The 19,597-nt window shown below is 40.1% G+C and overlaps 1 protein-coding gene across 4 annotated transcripts in view; it reads right to left on the reverse strand.

Annotated features, from left to right (window-relative positions):
• The window catches only part of LOC133226928 (uncharacterized), a 194,341-nt gene that overhangs the window by 132,067 nt on the left and 42,677 nt on the right, over nt 1-19,597 (reverse strand). The window contains exons 1-2 of one of the 4 annotated variants that reach the window (XM_061381044.1): nt 916-1,057; nt 560-619 (exon numbers count right to left, since the gene is read on the reverse strand). The exons of 2 other annotated variants lie outside the window; for them this stretch is intronic. The gene's annotated coding sequence lies outside the window, so the exon portion shown is untranslated. Of the gene's footprint in view, nt 1-559; nt 620-915; nt 1,058-19,597 lie in introns of those variants that run through there. One more of the 4 variants, XM_061381043.1, reaches the window with a different exon arrangement.

Below are 19,597 nucleotides of genomic sequence, written 5' to 3' on the forward strand. Positions count from 1 at the left end.
GGTCTGGGCACACAGCAAATTTGAAGTTTGAAAAGATCAATTGCTTCTCTTTTATATTTCATGCTCTCACACTCAAAATGGCTGGCTCAATTTAGATAACACTTTCCTCCAAACACCCCTCATTGTAAAGCACAATGTGACTGTTCAGAAAGTTATGAGTCATGGAAAAGAGGAGGTTATAAAACCTTTCTCCTCTAAACTAAATAAAATCATTTACTGCCAACCACAGGAGATAAAAGTCAAATCAGTCTTTCTGCAAGTCAGTGAATCAGTTCTATAACCTCCCACAAGATTCTTCTCAAGTAATTTGCAAAAGAATTAGCACAGCCTTTGCCAAAGAAGTTGAAAAAACATCCCACTGTGTTTCTGTAATTCACTGATGAATTTATGAGCATTGATAATTTTCTTGTCGACAGAAAGACCCACTTCACTTTTTTCCAATTCAGTTTTGTATGTAAGTGATATCGTGCAGTTTAAATAATAAACCTTAATCAAGTAATGAAACAAGGCAACCCCTGTCATTTTATTATGTCATAAACAATTCAATCCCACCACATACCCAGACTATTTCAGGACCAATCCACAGCCAAGGGATTCATGGCTCTCCAATCATGTCTGACTGGGGAGAAAAGAGAAAGGGACAGGATCAAAGGGCCAAGCCTACTTGCCTTTCTCCAGTGTGTTTCAGTTTTATGCCAAAAAAAGCAAAAGGGTTTTAAAAATATTTTCATGATAGTAATCTACTTACAGGGACCCATAATAAAGAGCCCGTGATTCTTCTTAATATAAAGACATAAATACTACCGCTAGTTAGTGCTAGGTGAGTGCCTCTTCCACATACGCATTTATTATTTACTTGGCTGGTTTTCCACTCAAGGGCTAGCACCCCCACCTTAACCCTACCCCAACGCTTACCTGCAGCCCCATTTCACTCTACCCCAATCTCCCAGTCCGCTGCTGGGACCCAAGGTGGTGCGCACTGATCCAACTCCTAACATGGCTCTACAAAAGTAGTCCACCAGGTGGCCAATCACGGACCGCCCTCTAGTGACGCCTCCACAGTGGTTCCTCGGAAGAACACAACTCACAGTATGTGGCAGAGGCATGTAGCTCAGGGATTTGCCAACTGCCACAGCACTAATTCACCTGTGGGCTCTCCCATCAGTTCCACCTGTTACACACGTGGATAAAGGAACTCACCTGAAAGACGATGCCAGACGTTGACAAATCAAATTTCAGGAAATGGAGACCCAGTTGGCGTCCACATCAAGAGGCACCCGATTTTTTAGGAAAATCCTCAAATCACAGCAAAGCATTACAGAGGAATAAGCTGATGAAAAAGAAGGGGCTAAACTTTACCTTGTTTGGGCCCACTCCATCCTTCCAAGTGCTAAACAGGATTTTATTATCTATTTTTATTAATGTTTATTTCCACGTCCAACTCTGCAACACATGTTGTCTTCAAAACAAATCCTTAGGCAAATGGTAACCTTCCATAATATCACAAGACTATGCAGATGTCTTTGGCAACTCTGGCATCCTAGGATTTTGCACATATAGATTCCTTTTTTAAGTATTACATTCAATTTTGAAAAACTTATCTATTTGAGGTCCAGATCTGGATTCCTCCCTCTGAATAGAAGAAGTAGTAGAACTAGTAAATTTGTGTGTATGTGCATGCACACATATGTGTAGGAGAAGGTTGTTAGATGTTAGGAATGGACAAGAAAAATGCTGGGGAAGACTAGTGGGCCAATTAACACAGCCCCCTAGAGCTACTTTAAGAAATATCTTAGATCTAAATGGTACTTTATAAGCACATCTTTATAGTTTATAAGCCCACGTGTTTCTTTATTAAAAGCCTCATTGCACCTAAAACTACTCAGATGAGTGATAATTTAGTACAAATTGAAAACAGAATTCTGTACCCAAGTTCTGTGCTTCTTCAGGCAGTTTATACTGTGAGATTTTTATCCCCAATATTCAGATGTAGGAGAGAGCTGGGAGAAATCTTATAACCCTAAAGACTCTTAAAACCTCTAAGCCAAAGTAAACAGGCCAAATGTGCTAATCATCGGGCAAATGGAGACAGCTAAGACCTCCACTCAGAGCTTTAGGAAGATATTCTGAAGTTCACATTAGCGCAAATAGGATTTTCAGGATATGAATTTCACTAAAGCACAAATTGAATCATGTCGGTATAATCCACACATATTTCTGCCAGCTGGGATCCTGGATGTTGAGATGTGACCATCTCTCCATGGACCTGAAGCCACCAATCTGTCTCACCTGGGTTGCTACACGGCCATCAGATGGAGACACTGTGTGGTCACTACCCTAACAAACAGATTCAAAGCACCTAAGTCTAGGGAAACAGCTACAGCTCCCATTTCCAATCTCCGGAGCCATCCAGTCCCTCTGCAATGGAGTATCAATACAGAGGCTAAACGAATTGTTTACTTAATTGTGCTGTGCAAGCTGAATAATTGTGCGCTTTCCAGAAAGGCTTTGTAACCAATGAGATAGTGCTGGATCTGCCAAAACCTTTACCTTGAAGCCAACATCCTTTCTTTCTAATACAGTCTGTCTCCTATCACAAATAACGGCAACTGTGGTATTATTGCCAGAGGAGGCAAAACCATGGCAGAAACATCAAAAATCATGTCTTTCAAAATGGAAAAATCTCCATTAAGCTGCTGCTGAGAACTGCTATCTCCAAATATGCCAGTGTGAAACCTTTAGTCACAAACTGGGATTAGTGGATTACACACTGAAGCAGCCAACAAATGGCAACCTGAATCTACCTTTAGGGTGAGCAAAATTGGTCCATTAAATATAATAACCACATTTTGAGGGGATAAGAGAAATGTGATGAAAACAAGAGGGAGTGTTGGGAGCTGTTTTTAAAATACCAAATATTGTGCAAGAAGGCTAGAAAGATGGAAAATAGAATATTATGTACCAGTCAAAGTCTCTAGGACGATAAAAATCAATACCAGGTTAGAAAACAGTGAAATAAGGTATGTTGAGTGAAACAAAAAAAATCTAAGGACAGCAACAACCAAATTTTTAGCCAAAGAAAACCCTATATTACTTAATAAGTCAAGAGAATAAGACCAAGACAGATGTCTTTTTAATTCTTTCCCTGAAACTTGCTTCAAGCATTAAAAAGCACAACGGAAGTTCTCGAAACACTTGCTTCTGGTAGAGAAATTGCTTGCAACACATCACACTTGTTTTTTGGTTTTCATTAAGTTACTTTTCAACAGATAAGGTTCCAAAAACATGGTTCAAAATTGAGAAGTCTCCCTCCTACCCTAGTCTCCAGCCATCCATCCCTTTTCTCAGAGACAATCACTGTTTCTTGTTTCCTTCCAGACCAGAAATCTAAATATTTTTATATTTTATTTTATAATAATTTTCCTTTGATATGTTCTTACCTATTTGTTACCTTGTTTTTATTTCTTGCAAACAGTTTTTCATTAATAATAATCAAGGGCTTTTCTTCTTGGTAGGTCTATGTTCATACAGTTTGAGATTCTCCAGTTGGCTGTTTCTTCTCAGTTGTCATAATCCCCCATGATACAGTCTAATTGACATGTCTCACTAACAGGATTAGGACTTTAGAAAACCAGTATGCATCAGGATCTGACAAGAATGCAAAGATGCTATTTTTATGCAGGTACCCTTCAAAAAATACCCAGATTTAAAACAAATGGGAATACAACATGGAACAGCCACCAAACCAAAGTTCTGAGTGGGTTTGAGTCTCGACAGGACAGTCTTATATCTTGATTCAAGTGCCAGCTGGCTTGGATTTTGAAACATCGACCTCATCTGATTTTTCAGGTTTAGATTGGTCCAGAGCAATACAGTTCTGCTTTTACAGTTTGCCTTACACCAGTTTGCTTTTACAGAAGACCTACATTAGTATCTGTTTGGGCTAACCAAAATAAGTTCGAAGAGGATTTTCACTTTTATGAAAAAGACAAAAAGAGAAACTAGCGTTCAGTGTTTGTGCTGTAGGTAGCTGTTACCGAGGCAGCTCAAACCCTGAGCAGGGAGAGTGGCACCGCCAAGCAGGAAATAGGCTGGGTGTCTCAGCACCAAGCTGCAATAGCTTTGAACTGTGTCTGTGCTTTATCTCTGTGTTTTTCATGCATCCAATAGCAACATGTATCCTAAGTTAATTGCTTCTTCACTTTCACTTAAGCCGCTTAGGCTCACGAAAGGTTTCTTAGGAACACTCTCTTTCTGATAGCGTGGGAAACCTGTATTGGCCTGGGTGTTTGGGAGTGGGGAAGAGATGATGGGTGCTGGGAGGCAAGATAAGCAGGGTGCCCCCAACAGGCAGAGAGGCCTTCCAAAGAGTGCTTGCTAAGAGAATACTCGAGTGGAAGTTAACACGCACATTTCAAATACTTCGGGTCAATTTTTTTTTCCCTCCCCAAATTCATCTGAAGCTATGGATAGTTAGGGAGGGAAAAAAAAAAACCTAGGTTCTAGCTCTGGTCTAGTTTTGTGTACCCTTGGCTTAATCACCTTCGATTCACTCTCCTCATTTATAAAATGAGGACCTTGGCCGTGATGAGTTCTAAAGCCCTTTTTACTTTTAATCCTCTCAATCTAAGATTCAGTTTCTCTCCATATATTGACTTATATGCCAGTTATAAGGGCATAATTTTTTTTATTTCCCACAAATTTATTTACTGTGAAATAACACACTTGGTATAAATATTTTAAAATCCTCATCAAGGAAAAGAAGTGACCATAGTGGACAGCTGTCATTTTGAAGATGTCCATCATACATTCCCCCTCCTTGGCAGCACCTGGATTGCTTTAGGGGGAAGTATCTGTGTACACCTGAGGGGAGATAAGCCCAAGTGTTTGTCTCCCCACTATAAAAGCTTAAGAAGAAACTGGAAATTTCCTTCTGCCAGAGTCTCCTCTCATAAATCAGTACTTCCATAGGATGGATGTGTGACCATCAAATTTTCTCCTGCAGGACTCTGAATCTTTAGCAGAACAACACAAGAACAAGAGAAACAGCTGGAGTTCATTCACTCCAGAAGTGAGACCTTGGCAAGACTGTGGAGTAACTCCTGCTACAAGGCTTTCTATCCTTTCATTCTGAAGTTTTCCCTTAAATCCTACAAACAACCCAGTATCCTCCCAATAAATTCTCTTTTCTATTTAAGATAGTGGTTTGCTGCATACTGATCTACTTCAAAACTTAATGGCTTAAAATAATAATCATTTATTTGCTCACAGTTCTACAGATTGGCAGTTTGGGTAGGGCTCAGCTGGGATGGTGTGTCTCTGCTCCACGTGGTACCAACTGGGTTCATTTCAACATCTGCAGTCAGTGGAAAGATCTGCTGGGGGCTGACCCTGGATTGCCTCACTGACTCACTTATTTGGAAGCTGGCTGAAGCCATCAGCTGGAACACATCAGTTCTCCACGTGGCACCTCACCCTCCAGTAGGCCATACTGGAGGAATGCTCAGAGAGAAAAGCAGAGCTGCAACTTCCCTTACATCACATTCTATTGATCAGATAGTTTAAAACCAGCCCAGATTTAAGGGGTGGGGAAAGAGACTTCATCTGTTAATGGAAGGAGTAACAGAGAAACCTTCCCGGGTAAAGGGGATACAGGGAGACATGATTCATTGGGGACAATTACTATATGAATTTACCATGGTAGAGTTCATTTCTGTTGCTTGCAGCCTAAGAATGATAACTAATACATCAATCTGTGTAATGGGACATGGAACACATTAGATTTGGAAGCCTCAACATTGAAGACATTTTCCCTGTTTCTATCTCACATAGTAATGAGACTATTTGGAAATAATGTGGTATCATGGTAGTGGGACTGTAAGAAGAATGAATTTAAAGTGAAATTATCATGTTTCAAGTCTTGCCAGCTATTTAGTTACGTAATTTTAAACCTACATAATCTCTGTGACTTCATTTACAGATATGAATGAATGGATGGATGGATGGATGAAATGGAGTGATAGGATTTGCCTGAATTGCAAATATTGTGGTAGATATGAAGTAGAGTAACTGTGTGAAATACAGGAAATCTTCACTTTGTACTGTAGGACAGGACCATAAAATGATCACACAAGTTGATACTGTGTAAAACTGGCTTAATGGAAAACATTGTAATTGTTCCATGACCTCTAAACATTTTTGTCAAAACATTACAACCTCTTTCACTGTTGGTTATAAATGTATCAGGAAATAAAAAAAAAAAAGAACAAAACTTTTTGCTTAGTATGCTATCGTTTAAACTAGTAAAAACACTAAAAATAAAGTATCTTATTTGTTTGCAAAAAAAAAAAAAAAAACGATCAAGATTAGCTTGGGTTGTGTTTGCCTTCTTGTCTTCATATAACTGACAATGTGGAATAAGGATCTTTTCTATGCCTTGGCAAATTGTCACACTGCTTTTTAAGTTAGCATCTGCTTCCAACATTTTATCCCTTATATTTTCAGGGTCATGAAATGTCTCCAAGAGTTTCTTTTATGTGAATTTTTTTGCTGGTGTCACTGCCTCCAGGACATTTTTATCCTTTCATACAACCACTTTCCTTATTTATGTCAGTAAGTTTGCCTTCACTAAGTTCCTCTGGATGCATGTCTTTCGAAAGGCAGTAGTATCAACATTCCTACAATCAACTCTTTCTCCTACATTCCATTTATGTTCAACTCAAACTTCATTTTCAGCATTATTACTTTTGTTTCTTTTGTTGAACTTTCATTTTTGCTGGACTATTCTTTAACTATTCATATTTGTAAAATGTCACATGAGTTTATCCTGGGAAACAAAGAGGCAACACAAATATACACTTTGCTGTCCGTTTGTGAGCTGTAACAGGCACGCAGTATCAATCACTGCAAGAAGTGACAAGATTGGTCCCTGATCGTAAATGTGCATCTGCCACTTATGTAGTGACTTGTAGACCAAAGAGTTAGTGGCAATGTTTGTAGTTTACACAACTTCTCAGTGAATATATTTGGTAACTGAAATTTGAACCATGTTTTTGGGAGACTGATGTTATTTAAATAGTGGTAATTGAAAAGCGTGCATATAGAACTATGCAAAGTAAACCATTTTAAAGATGACGTTGAGTTTAATTATTGCCACAGTTGTTATTAAAGAGAGAAAGAGCAGACCTCATTTTTACTGTATTAAAGGAGTTCAATTTAATTCAATCACTATTTGGCTCCAACAATTTTTATCTTTGCCACTGCAAGGTCCGAAGATTAGTACTAAGTGCAAGCAAACAAGAGGGGAGGAGGAAGGACTAAAAAAAAAAAAAAAAAACCTGCATTTTAACCTTTCCACAAAGGCCTAGAGGAAAACAGAACACACCAAACCCAAAGGTCAAAGAAAAGTGAGGGAAGATATTGTCCAAGTTAAGTAGCTCTTTCTACTGCTCTTTACTTCCATGGCCAGAAGGAAAATATTTCAATAACTTTCCAGGAACGGGGCTGGTAATCTCCCAGTATTCACCTGCCTTTCTTTCTTAGTAGCAGAATGCCAATTTTTGGCTGCTTATGCTGCTGCCCAGAATATTTCCCTCGCAGCTCGTTGTGTCCATATGACTTACTACTGTCCAATGAAACATGAGTGAAAGGATTGAGGCGTTGGGGGCAACACCTTAAAAGGAGCTTATTCTATTAGGAGAAGCAACCTTTTGTCCTTCCTACTGAATAGAATGTGGGCAAGACATTAGAAAGTCATCTGGGACTAGGAGGCAATGTTGAGAATGGAAGTCAGGCATTGGGATGGTGGAACATAAAAAAAGACCAGAGCCTGAATCCTTTGTGGCTTTATGCAAACACCGTACCAGCTCTGGGCTCCTCTCTCCACACTACTTTATGTGTATTTAACCCATTCTTTCTTACCCACATCTGAACACAGTTCCTAATTGATGAAACAAATACTCTTCTCTAGCCAATGGGCTGTATGAGTGACCCAAATAACAATGACTGACTCTTGCATCACTCTACACAACGAAGGTCCCAAATGAGGCACAAACCCATGGGCAAAACAATACCCTCCACATGGTGTTGCATATTTAGGAGAACAAAAACTTAAGGTTGTTTGTAAAATCCTAAAACAGATTCTGATAATCAAGACTCAAACACAGACCTGACTTAGAAACTGTTTGTACAGAAAAAAAAAAAAAAAGGATGAGAGGGAAGGAAAGAAGTACTAGCTCACAGCTAGCTTGTTATGAATCAGAGAGTATGAGTGGGAAACAGAAGCCCCAAAATATAATTCAGTATAAGGCTGCCCTCATGTAAGGATCTAGAGGAAAACAAAGGAGGTCCTAGCTCAGTGCTGGTCTCCCGTTAAAAGGGACATTTAACAAACAGAAGTAAATTGAGGTTATAGAACAACCAAGGTGATCTGGACTTCCCATTTTGTGAGGGATGGGAGAAGGAACTGGGGTCATGTCCCTGGGAGCAAAGAAGACAAAGAGGTGTGACTGGTGTTTCGAATAGGTGAAGTGATGCCTTGTGGAAGAGGACTTGGCTTTAATCTGCATGGTTTCAAGCACTGGCACTAATGAGTGAAATAAAACAGACTTCAGCTCAATAAAAGGAACAAACCTTCTGAAAATTAGAATTTTCCAAAACTGTAATGCACTTCTTTGTAAGGCAGTGAGTTATCTGACTTGGTAGTGAATCTTTTTAAAAGTAGGGACCATAATGGAATTCAGGACTTTTTCTGAAACTCAGGATAGAAAATGAAAACTCTGTTCTATCTTCAGATCCTTGAAAACATGAAGTGATTTGGATTCTAAGACGACTGTCAATGAAGAATAAGGAGGTTGCATTGGATGGGAAAATGACCCAGGTGGCTCTTCCATTCTCATTGCACTATTAATCCTGTATTTTCCTGTTACATGTAAAGTAGTTAATATGCAAAGATCCAGGCATTGGACAAATGCTTCCTGAGGAAAAGTATGATGATTGTAGTGGCCAGAACTCGTCCACCTGTAAGTGGGTGAAACCAGCTAAGACTAGTCTTGGGGTAAAAATAAGAAATTCAATGGCAGGGGTAAATCTCATTTCAAACTCAAACAATGTGGTCAGACTCTTTCTCCACCTCTTGGATCAATTCTCTCCAAGCTGGCTTCAGGCAGACTCTTACCATGGAGAAGACTAGACCACCTCTGTCAGCTTCATACATCATTCCCTAGCCTAGAAATTTCAATGGACAGAGAACTCTTTTTTACTCAAAAGTCTTATAGCTGACTTGGACTAGCCTGACTTCAAACACAGCTCGTTGTTTATCCACTTACTGTGGACTTGGATTGACCAGCTTGGCTCACATGAACTGAGGACAGGGCACAAATGGTTTCCACAAGGAAAAGACGCTTCTGATGTACAGATGCTGTGAAGATAAAAATAATAAATGTGCACTACAATGACACAACGAATGCAGTGGATTTTTTAAATGGAAACTTCTGGGCCCTTTATGAATCTCAAAATAGGAAAGAGAAACACCATTGTAATCTTTTGCTTGTTTTGCTGTTGTTATTGCTGCTCACACTGTGCAACATGCTGAATCCTGGTTTCCCAACCAGGCCTTGAACCCACACACCTGCAGTGGAAGTGCAGAGTCTCAGCCACGGAACCACCAGGGAAGTCCCAGAGTACATGAGAATATGAAGTGAATTTGATTCTAGGCCTTAATCTAAAATTCTAATACTCGGGCAAACAATAATTTTAACATGTCTGTCTTTTCATCAATTCCCTCTTTTTCTTCTTAAGATGCCTCTGTTCACAGCTTTATCAGACAAAATAATAGCAAATGAAGAGAAAAGCCTAAAATGTTTATCAAAGTGGATGAAGGCACGGCATGTAAGAAAAATTATTCATTAATAGTTAAAAAAATCTTTAATATTTAGGTGACATATTTCTACTTCAAGAGAAGTAAACATTATAGTCATGAATAACAAACAGAAACACAAACTCCATTTATTTGTAAAATAAACTCATTTTCTTTTCATATGAATGCAAAAAATGACCGAATACCATATGTTCCATTTGCTATGATTCTAAGACAGCAAAGCTACACAATTTCTATATCATTAACTTGTCCTCCTATTTTTCCATGTCTTACCATTCTGCTAGGTAAGCGTTCATTCATTCACTTTGATAACGCTACTTTTTGTAGGTTTGGTATTTCATTTGCTCAATTACTCCATGCAAAACTGCAGCAGCCAGAAAGGGCAGGTATGAAGAAGAAAAGTTCCCACCCCACAGTTTCCCTTAAAGAACAAGAACTCAGGACTACACTCCCAATGGTTTCAAACAAAAGGAGGTTTTGTCTTTTGCTAGTTTCAAGTTTGAAAAAGGCATCCATACCCCCTCGTTTTATATCACTGGAGCCAGGCTGAACGCCACAGTATTGAGAACAGCACAATGGCACAACATAGCAGCATGTCAGCTCTGTAAGTGGTGGGTGGGAAGGTAGGGAAGAGGAAAGAGTCCCTGTAGTCACACGGAAATCGTGGAAGCGTCCCTAGAAGGGAAGAGGAGCAATCATGGGGCTCCAGGTGATCTGCATAAAATCAGAGATGTAGAAATAAATCCCAAAATTAGACCTGAAAAATACAACTCAGGGTCATGGGAATGATACAAGAGAGAGATTCTGAAGTTAGAGCAGGCATGTATCATAAAAACCTGAGTTTTCCATTTTTATTACACTGCTTAGCTATCCACAGAGATTTCTTCTAGCCAGCTTAATCTTTTCAAAATGGTTTCATGAGATTGAGAACATTTTGAAAAAAAAAATGTACTCAACTTCTGGGACAAGCTATAGATGTCACACTAAATAGCATAGTCTGTGTGACTTAGAATATAAGTCATCAGTAGATGCTTACCCAAAAAATCAAATAGGAGCTAGTATATAAGCTGAATACATAAACATGTTAATAGGACGAAAGAGCAAAGCAGTAACAAGAGGTATAAGAAAATGCAGCAACTCACGACAGGGGCATGCCTACACAATTATAAATTTACTACTTCTCTTTTGGAGATAAACTCAGGAGTTTATAAAATGAACAAACATAGTAACTACAAAAAGACCATCATGATTTGTTGAGCATGAATAAATCCTTTAATAAAAGCATTGGAGGACTTCATCAAATTCTTTCTAGAGGTAGGCATTAATCAGATCAGATCAGTTGCTCAGTCGTGTCCGACTCTTTGTGACCCCATGAATCGCAGCATGCCAGGCCTCCCTGTCCATCACCAACTCCCGGAGTTCACTGAGACTCACGTCCACTGAGTCAGTGATGTCATCCAGCCATCTCATCCTCTGTCGTTCCCTTCTCCTCCTGCCCCCAATCCCTCCCAGCATCAGGGTCTTTTCCAATGAATCAACTTCTCCATTTTATAGAAGAAGAAAGTAGATTTCTGAGAATTTTTGTGTAATTTCTTTAAAATCACACAGCTAGCAAACACAGAGCCAAGATTTTAACCCTGCCAGTCTGATTCCCAATTCTGTGCTTTTAACCACACACAAGTGCTTTTTTTCTTAAGCACTTTGCATGAACTCACTCATTCGAGTCTCATAACAATCCCAATAAAGTGAAATTATTATATCCCGTTTTCTAATGAGAAAATCAAGAAGATAGAATCATTGTTCTAGGTCGCACGGCTGGCCAGTGGCAGAGCCAAGATTGGAACTTATGTCTCCCTGTCTCTAGAGCCCTCTTTCATAGGTAATATGTTACAGGCTGCTACTTGCCTACTGAAATCTATTCTCTTCTTCCTGGGAATGAGTCTGCTTAGCCAAAAACTACACTTCTATCCTTTCTTTACAGTTAGGTATGGCCATTTGACTAAGTTCTTACCAAAGGAATATGAGTGGAAGCAACATGTGCAACTTCTAAGTCAAAAGGAACCCCATGATCCCAGACCTCCTCTTTTTCTTTCTCATGAATTGGACCTCAGAATAGGAGGGGCCAGAATTCATTAGAACAATCAAGTTAGAATCCATCAGAATATAAAAAAACAAAATTCCTATTACAACAGGTGTACTGAAATGAGCCCAAGTCACAATATGGTGACATACTAAGTCACCATATTGACATCACTTCAATTATCTTAATTTCATCTCTACACTACCTATTGCCTCTCTTAGAATGCTGTTCTGGGTCATACAGTACAATCTCCTTTGCCATCTCTTTGAAAGATATCAGGAAATATTATAGGGGCCAATCTTCAATTATACACCTATCCCAGGTTATCTAAAGAATCCAATAGGGATCTTTAAACTGAATCTGTCTAATCAAGGCTATGGTTTTTCCAGTAGTCATGTATGGATATGAGAGTTGGACTGTGAAGAAAGCTGAGTACAGAAGAATTGATGCTTTTGAACTGTGGTGTTGGAGAAGACTCTTGAGAGTCCCTTGGACTGCAAGAAGATCCAACCAGTCCATTCTAAAGGAGATCAGTCCTGGGTGTTCTTTGGAAGGAATGATGCTAAAGCTAAAACTCCAATATTTTGGCCACCTCATGCGAAGAGTAGACTCATTGGAAAAGACTCTGATGCTGGGAGGGACTGGAGGCAGGAAGAGAAGGGGACGACAGAGGATAAGATGGCTGGATGGCATCACCAACTCGATGGACATGAGTTTGGGTGAACTCCGGGAGTTGGTGATGGACAGGGAGGCCTGGCGTGCTGCAATTCATGGCATCGCAAAGAGTCGGACATGACTGAACGACTGAACTGAACTGAACTGAACTGAAGAAACCTTAAGTTTTAATTTTTTAATGTAAAAAAAAAAAATTCGTGTGGAAACTAGTTTTCATAGAGTTAAAGATCCACTAAAATGATCCTAACTTTTGACACTCTTAAACCAAACCACATCTGGATGCTTATTTTAATGAAATGATAAAAAGTATTATATTTGCAAAGATGTTCACTGAAGCATATCTAAAGAAGGGGGGAAAACTGTAAACAAAATGTGAAACAGTAGAGAAAAATCGTTAAATAAAATGAGGGTTCATCCTGAGGGAAAATACGAGGCCGATATTTAAAAACAAATTCAAAAATCCAAAGCAAAGGCACTGAGAGATAAATTAAAAATTTCCAGTTAATCTTTCAAAGTGATAACAAAAGATTTGTTTTGGATGATCCAGAACAACATATGCAAAGGAGGCAACATCCAGTGTAGACTTACACATTCTGAAATGACATTACGGAAAAGCAAACAGACACATCCAAAGTGGGTAATTCTATAAGACAGTTGACCAGGGTTTTTCAACAAGTTAATGGCATTTTTTAAACAGTGAGCCTGCTATAGATTAAAATAATGTTAAGAGATATAACAAGCCACTGCAATGTACAGATCATTATTTCCATCTTCAGCTATACGAATCGAGGTTAAAGAAAGACATTTTTAAAATAATGAAGGAAATTTGAATATGATTAATTATATGTAATATCAAAGATTACTGCTAATTTTGTTAGGTATCATAATGGTACTATAGTTGAATTAGAAAACATCCATATTTTCTAGAAATGAATAATAACGTTTGTAGGGGTGAAATGACCTAAGGACTAGAACTTGCTTTAAAATACTTCAGTAACAATAACGGCTATAATGTCAAGACACAAAGCACAGAAGTGTACAAGTTGTACAGTAGCCTGACTGAGGAGCTCCAATTTTGATCCAACACTCGCTAGGTATGTGACAAGTTACTTAACTTCCCAACGCCTTGAGTTCCTCTTCTGTTTACTGGGGACACCAATCACATCTCTTGTCTTAGGTTATTGTGAAGATCATGAGATGAGCTCTGTAAAGAACTCAGCACAACATGTTAGCTATTATTACCGTCATTATAAACCAGTATGCTCTTCACTCATCTAAGACCCCAAATGTCACTCCCAAAAACACTTAATCCCTTGAAATCTCTCCTCTGTCTTTCTCTCCAGGTTCCTTCTTGCTTCCTTCCTCCCTAGCCTATTTCCTTCTTCAGGACCTAGAAGTTACGCTTTGATGGTTAATAATGCACTAACATTTCATTAATTTTTAAAGTGATTTTCTTTTTAAAAACTCAATTAGGAAAACTGTGGAACAAGGTAGAAAACAGGAGAATACAAAATAAACTGGTATAATTACACCCAAGTATAAACATGGAAAAGGATCAAAGGAAAAGTAGAATATATAAATGGAGGCATTCTGAATGATTTTCCTAACACCTAGTGATTCTTTCATTAGGTTCAAGCAAGACATTTTTTTAAAAAAAGCAAATTCCACAGACCTAAGAGACCCTAAGAATGACTGAATAATACATGTGTGTGTCTTTCCATAGAGGACGGCATGTTTGGCTGTTACTGACAAATCTAGAGTATAAATAGGAAGACACAGAATAATAAGAGCTATGACAGTACTTCTTATTTCATTGATTCCTTGGTATCTTGGGTGTGTGACCTGTGCAGTCACACAGGATCTTGTATTTAGGAGGGCCCTGTGTGTGTGTGTGCTCAGTCATGTCTGACTTTTTGTAACCCCATGGACTGAAGTCCACCAGGCTCCTCTGTTTATGGATTTCCCAGGCAAGAATACTGGAGTGGGTTACCATTTCCTTCTCCAGGGAATCTTCCCAACCAAGGGATCGAACCCAAGTCTCCTGCTCGGCAGGCAGATTCTTTACCACTGGGCCACCTGGGGAAGCCCTCAGAAGGGTCCTGTACTTGGCTTACTATCCTGTACCACTATTTTGAAATTTTAATTTTTAAACACGGGGCCCCACATTTTCATTTTGCACTGGGCCCCACAAATTACGTAACAAGTCCTGACTCCACCTTATGAGATGGACACTATTATAATTCCAATTTAAAGATGAGAAAGTTGAGGGTTAAAGGACAAAGCTAAAGTCACACAGCCATCAAGTGACGGGATGGATACAGAAAGAATTCAAAGTGAAAGACAGAGAATGGGGTAAAGAACAAAAAGAAAGCCAAGTAAGTCAGGGAATAAGAATATTATCATCCATCTGGGGGCCAGTTCTTCACTGATTAGGCAGTCAAAACTCATGGGTTTAGGCTGACAGTTAAGGCCACCCCAGGAAGGAGTCTGTTCTACAGCCCATGACAGGCTCCATATCACAAGACTGTCAGAGTGGAACACGGAAAGGGTGCGGGCATCCATTAGCCCTTCTGGAAATAGGATCTACAGGAAGGAAAGGCCTGAAGTGCTTTTTCTTAAAAACTGGCCGCCTTTTTGCAGGCTCTTGTGTTCCTTGAAAAACTACAGCAGTCAAGGATTAAGATGATCCTGTCACTTTGTTAAAATGAAACTTTAAAAAACATATTTCAACACAATGCTTTCTTAGCTTAGGCAGCACAGAAAATTGTCGATCTACCCACTGTTCTCACAATCACTCCAGAAGTTAGACATCAAGAGCACTCACGTTCTCCTTCAGACCCACTCATGGGCTTCCTGTTGCCTGATTCTAGAACAACCTAGGATTGGGAGGGTCACCTTGACAACGTTAACAAAACACAGAGTCACACAAAGTCTTAAGGGTCCTTGCCAAGAGGTTTCGTAGCTATGATCGTTCCTTTAAATGGATCACTAGAGTTAGAGCACATTTCTACAGGGGGGAGAAATTTTTAGACATCAGGGAAACAGTGCCCAGATTAGTACTAATAATAAGAAAACAATCCAAAGGCTCCCATCTGTAGCTTCACTTTGGGGGAGGTTAAATGAATTATATTCTACTGTGCCTGTTAAAGCCAGAGGGTGAGGCCACAGCCCTATGTGTGGAGAGGGTTGTAAAGACTCCGAATGGCACTCAATGGGAATGAGACTGATTTTTCAGTAGGAAGCCAGTCTGTAGGGGCCAAGCCTTAGGCAGGGAAGAAACCCCTGTCCCTCCTTGGGATCCATTTCTCATATCTGGACCTGCCTCCTTTGCTGTGTTTGAGAGGGACATTCTCTGCCCCAGGAGGAAGTCAGGAGCTAAAGGCATAGTGGAGGCCTGGTTTCCAACTATCCTACTTCTCTGGAGCAGCTTTTTAACATACATATTCCATGACCTACTCAAGAGCAACTGAATTGGAATTTTGAGGAATGGTCCCAGATTTTTTTTTAAATTCATCTGTTTTATATTTCTCAAGTTATTCTTATGCAACCAGCTCATACTGATTCACAGACTAGTTTTTAGAACCACTAGTTTTCCTTTTATTTATTTATTCCTGTTGCTCAGTTTATTTGCTTTTGGTATCCTTTCTGGCTTTAGAGACTTGACCACAGAGTTGTGCATCCACTCCGCCTCTGCAATGCGGCTCTAGAGGTGGACAGCGCCCCCTAAGGGGATAACGGGTGATTGCAGCAGTAATTAGTGAAGTCAACCCAAAAGGGAAGTGACCAAGACTTCAGGGACCAAGACTCAGCTACTGTGAGGCTGAATCCTGCTTAAACCAGAGTAGTTCTGCATTTACCTGTTATATACATCTTGTATTCATCTGAATGAAAGGTTCCAATGCAGGAGGAAAAAGTTTGAAAAACAATGCTTTTTCTAGAACCAAAATATAACCAAAACACACTTCTTCTTCAGTTACATTCTAGACAAAGAGTTTTGTGAGCTACCCTGAAAATCTAAATATCATTTATAACATGGATCTTGCGGGAAAATCTGAATTAAAGATGGCAAAAACACATCTCCCTCCCCACCTTCCCACTTCCCATGGACTGAGCAGCAAGATGGGATCTGTTTTTGCTTCCCAGAATACCTCCAATCCCACACCCAAGACTAAAGGAATGCCTAGCCTGGAATAAAGGAAACTTTCCCTGAAGCCAGGAGGGAATCTCTAGTCCCTCCCTTCTCCCCTTATCCATGACCTGCAGTGGCCACAAGGGCTGGAGATGGTCCAGTGGAAAGGGACAGCAGCAGCATACCAGACACATCGGTGCTCTGGGCTCAGGAAACTCCCACAACCAGACCCTTGGCTCTACCAGGAAGGGCCCCAATAAATATTTCAGACACAAAGAGGAAGCTACTGCCCCACTGCCATGAGAGCTGTTAGAGAATGTGCTCTGAATTGCTTTGAGGAGTTAGCTATGATCATCACATGCTCCCTGGGGAAGAGCCGCATTTGTGGAGTTATCCCTGGACACAGATTAAAGCAGATCCATGTGGCAACCTTGTTCTTGACCTCCTGACTATAGTGTCCCAACCAGACATGGCCAAAAACACATCTCGGTAAGAACTAAGGCATTGCTAACTACTTCATTTATCAGGCTTGTATTGCTCTTCTCTTTAAACTCTATCTAACAAAATTACACTCTAGAGACTGCTAAGTCAGCCAAAAGTCCTGTCTATTCCTGGTGTTAACTAAAGAGTTGAATCAATGAAAAAAAATTAATTCACACCTGAAAACAAACCAATCCTAAGCATAAATAACCCACAATATGCCACATGTGTCTTGTGGAGGGAATACATTTATTTAACTCAAATTTCTCAACCAGTCACATCAACAGCTCCAATAATGACCTATAGATAATGACCTTGTAATAGGTAATGACCAGTAATTGGTAATGACCAAAACATTTGAAGGTTTACCTAGGAGACCTGAAGAAGCCTCAGTTACAAAAGACTGACTTGGGCTCACTAAACTGTATTTATTGATAGAGGGAAGTTAAGACTCACACATTTCCTCACATACTCAGGAACAAAGTTTGAAACCAAAGAGGTTTAGGGAACGGTCCTCCTAATTATAAAGGACAATGTCTTGAGCATTCCAGTTAATTAAGAGATTGCCTCATGATTGCATTTATAACACTAATGCAAAAACACTAAACTTTTTACTCATTCATATATTAAATAATTTTGTTGTTGTTTAGTCGCTAAGTCATGCCTGACTCTTCATGATTCCATAGATTATAGCTTGCCAAGTTCCCCTGTCTATGGAATTTCCCAGGCAAGAATAATGGAGAGGGTAGCCATTTCCTTCTCCAGGGAATCTTCCCAATCCAAGGATCAAACCCACATCTCCTGCATTGCAGGCAGATTCTTTACCACTGAGTCACCAGGTAAGCCCCCATATTAAATAATAATGGCAGTCAAATATCAGGCAATATGCCTGGCCTCTTTTCTAATTACCCATAATGGACTGGTTCCAAATTGGGAAAGGAGTACGTCAAGGCTACATATTGTCACCCTGCTTATTTAGCTTATATGCGGAGCACATCATGCAAAATGCTGGGCTGGATGAACCACAGGCTGGAATCAAGATTGCTGGGAAAAATATCAATAACCTCAGACATGCAGATGACACCACCCCTATGGCAGAAAGCGAAGAGGAACTAAAGAGCCTTTTGATGAAAGTCAAAGAGGAGAGTGAAAAAGCTGGCTTAAAACTCAACATTCAGAAAACGAAGATCATGGCATCCAGTCCCATCACTTCATGGCAAATAGATAGGGAAACAATGGAAATAGTGACAGACTTTATTTTTAGGGGCTCCAAAATCACTGCAGATGGTGACTGCAGCCATGAAATTAAAAGACGCTTACTCCTTGGAAGAAAAGCTCTGACAAACCTAAACAGCATATTAAAAAGCAGAGACATTACTTTGCCGACAAAGGCCCACCTATGGTTAAAAAAAAGCTACGGTTTTTCCAGTAGTCATGTATGGATGTGAGAGTTGAGACTATAAAGAAAGCTGAGCGCTGAAGAATTAATGCTTTTGAACTGTGGAGTTGGAGAAGACTGTTGAGAATCCCTTGGACTGCAAGATCAAACCAGTCAATCCTAAACGAAATCAGTCCTGAATACTCATTGGAAGGACTGATGCTGAAGCTGAAACTCCAATACTTTGGCCACCTGATGTGAAGAACTGACTCATTGGAAAAGACCCTGATGCTGGGGAAGATTAAAGGCAGGAGGACAAGGGGACGACAGAGGATGAGATGGTTAGATGGCATCACCGACTTGATGGACATGAGTTTGAGCAAGCTATGGGAGTTGGTGGTGGACAGGGAAGCCTGGCATGCTACAGTCCATGGGGTCACAAAGAGTCGGACATGACTGAGCGACTGAAATGAACTGAACTGAACTGAAATTCCACCTCCCAAATATACCAAGTTGCTCACAAGGCTCAAGAATATGCTCTGCTCTCTCCAGGCCTCAACACATGCTGTTCCCTCTCTGGCTGGAATACCCTTCCTCATGCTCTACAGGGAATACACACACAGACACACACCACTGCCTTCATCACCTTCAGGCACAAACATCTCATTCTCATTCACTGAGCTCAAAGGCCTTTCCTTCCAGAAAGCCCTCCTCCACCTCCTATAATAATATGTGCTGCCCTTAGAAAAGACTCTGATGCTGGGAAGATTGAAGGCAGGAGGAGAAGGGGACGACAGACGATGAAATAGTATCACCAACTCAACGGACAAGAGTTTGAGCAAACTCCAGGAGATGTTAAAGGACAGGGCAGCCTGGCACGCTGCAGTCCATGGGGTCACAAAGACACAACTGAGTGACTGAACAGCAAGTTTGTCTCGCTGCAAAATGGAACCTGTTTATGTGCGTCTCTCTTCCAGC

The sequence above is a fragment of the Bos javanicus genome, chromosome 15 (assembly GCF_032452875.1).
Source record: "Bos javanicus breed banteng chromosome 15, ARS-OSU_banteng_1.0, whole genome shotgun sequence".
NCBI classification, from domain to species: domain Eukaryota; kingdom Metazoa; phylum Chordata; class Mammalia; order Artiodactyla; family Bovidae; genus Bos; species Bos javanicus.